The following is a 3,151-nucleotide window of genomic DNA, read 5'->3' on the forward strand; positions in this document are numbered from 1 at the left end:
TCGAGATTGCACTTTTCTCTTTAATAGATTTAGACGAGAGAGAATCTTTATTACTGGTGACGCGTTTATCAGAGATAGTATTCTTGTCCATAGAGTCAGATCGCTACAAACATAGACTGATGAGGTCTTAGTGTGTTTGCCTGCTCTGATACCAATTGAAAAAGAGGGGGCTAACAACACCACTCAATATTTCGCTTAGAAATCTGTATGGACAAACTCCAATATACTTTTTATGAGAATCAACTAGACAGTTATACTCAATCAATAAAAAGATATATCAAAGAGTTTATATCTCAATCTCTCGATTTGGTCTTTACTCAAGCAAATGGAAATCCGCGAGTCTTTATCAAAGAGAGATAACTTGGACGGTACCAAAGACCAATGTCCAAGGATCAATCAATATCAATCAACAACCAAAGGTTGGATTTCCAATTGATGATCTTTAACGCACAAACTGTATTATTTCAATTATATAAAAAATATAATGCGGAAAAGAAATAACACAAACACCAGAAGTTTTGTTAACGAGGAAACCGAAAATGCAGAAAAACCTCGGGACCTAGTCCATATTGAATACACACTGTATTAAGCCACTACAGACACTAGCCTACTCCAAGCTAACTTCGGACTGGACTATAGTTGAACCCTAATCAGTCTCCCATTAATTCAAGGTACAGTTGTACTCCTACGACTCTGATCCCAACAGGATACTGCGCACTTCATTCCCTTAGTTGATCTCACCCACAACCAAGAGTTGCTGCAACCCAAAATCGCAGACTTGATAATAAACAAATTTGTCTCACACAGAAAAGTATAGGATAAATCTGTCTCCCACTGAAAAACCCTAGGTTTTGTTCCGTCTTAAGATATGAAATCAAGGTGAACAGGAACCAATTGATAATCCGGTCTTATATTCCCGAAGAACATCCTAGATTTATCAATCACCTCTCAACGATCTTTCTTGACTACAAAAGCATATGTTCATGAATCACAAACAATGAGACGGATATGTTTGTGACTTCTTTTATCTTTCCTACCGAAGAACTCTCACGATCTCAAGCCAATCAATAAGATTGTACTCGTACTATAGAAGATGCAAGATCAGATCACATAACTACGATAAAAGTAGTATCGGTCTGGCTTCAAAATCCCAATGAAGTCTTTAAGTCGTTAACTGGTTTTAGAGAAGAAAACCAAAGGTTAGAGGATAATTGACTCTAGCGATCGCACTAGTATCACACAGACTTATGGGGATTAGTTTTGCCAATGCTATATGTCTCCTATATATAGTCTTCAAATTAGGGTTTTTCTTTAGTTACAATGCAATCAATATTCACCGTTAGATGAAAACCTGATTTAGATTCAAGCTAATATTTCTCAACCGTTAGATCGAAAAATTAGCTTGTCACACACACTTGAGATATACGTTTATTGGGTTTGTGAAAACCGTGCCCAAACGTGTACTTGTATGTTGGTTCAAGATAGTAACCCAAAAGGTCAAACATATGAGCATTTCATATTAACCTTGTTCTTCTTCACCATAACTAGTTCAATTGACTCAAATGAACTAGTTAGAGAGTTGTTCAATTGCTATGAGATCTTATGTAACTACACAAGACACAATTGAAACAAAGATGATTCGATTCGATTGAATCGGCTCATGAACTTTATATGCACGGTTTGCATACTGCATTCCTTAGTAATTTAAGTTTCATGTTCAGAGCACATCTTTAGATCATAACCCACTCAAGTACGCAAACAAGTTTGCGGACTTAAGACAACCGGCAGAGTTTTCCAAACTTAGCAGAAAATATCGGCAAGGAGACTTCCGCCAGTTCGCGGACTAGGTTCGCAGACTTGTACTACACGAACGAATTTGGAATCCCATCAGAAATTCTCGGAACAAGAACTTCCGTTAGTTCGCGGATTGAGTTCGCAAACTGAGTTCGCGGACTTGGCAAAGCCAATTCCTCCGGTTTCTCTCAATCAAAAAAGTTCGCAAACTTCAGATTAAGGAATAGGACTTATGCACATATGTGTTACCACACAATGCTTATATCCATCATTGGTTATATAGACCTAAACTCTCATTCGAACCATTGAAACATTCTTTGAGGACATTATATAGTTGTTACACTATTTCTCGTCAAAGCGATTTTCAAAGTGATTGAAACAATATGACTTTCGTCATTAGGTGAGATAAACCCGATCAAAGCGAAACGCTTTACCAACACATGATTTCGAGATATAGATAGGAGAGATATAATCGGATCGAAATATCAAATGTGTAAGATCCAATCTATATAGCATACGACTTTTGTCTCATAAGAAGTAGGAGATAGAAGAGATAGAATTTTGAGTGATAGATAAGTTCAAGTCTCCACATACCTTTTTGTTGATGAAGTTCCACGGTTCCTTGAGTAGATCTTCGTCATTGTATGATAAATCGCCATGAAGTCCTTGATCTCAACTACAATTTTTTATCCTAGTCCGAGACTTAGCTATGTAGACTAGAAATCAAGACTCATAGTTTTGATCACTAACATTGACAAACATGCTTGATATAACAACAAATGCGAGGTCGACCGAGCAATGCTCTAGCAAATTCTTATAGGTTGGATCGCACCAAACACGCATTGTTAGATCTTTTCGTGTTTGCCTGCTCTGATACCAATTGAAAAGGCGAGGGTACCCAAATATACCTCAAGCTATAAATTTTCCTACCTATAAGTCCTTTCTCCAAAATCAAATGTCTATGGACTGAGTCGAGACAATACAACTAATCGGTTCACACTTCGTGTGATTGTCTATGGATACGAGATCGAGACAATACAACAATGAAGTATGTTTATTTGATACAAAGGTTCAGACTTAACCAAACACAATAGGATTGCTTATCAAGTAAATAGGAATTAACGATTGTGTAATTCACTTTAATTATAATAAAACAATTATAATGCGGAAAATAAAAGTATATGACACAGCAAGATTTTGTTAACGAGGAAATCGCAAATGCAGAAAAACCCCGGGACCTAGTCCAGAATTGAATACTCTCAGGATTAAGCCGCTACACAAAATTACACCTAACTTCGTATGGTTGAGACCAAGTAACTAACCCTATAGTTCACTTAGTTCCGTATGTATTCCCACG

This window comes from Papaver somniferum, chromosome 9, assembly GCF_003573695.1.
Source record: "Papaver somniferum cultivar HN1 chromosome 9, ASM357369v1, whole genome shotgun sequence".
NCBI lineage: Eukaryota > Viridiplantae > Streptophyta > Magnoliopsida > Ranunculales > Papaveraceae > Papaver > Papaver somniferum.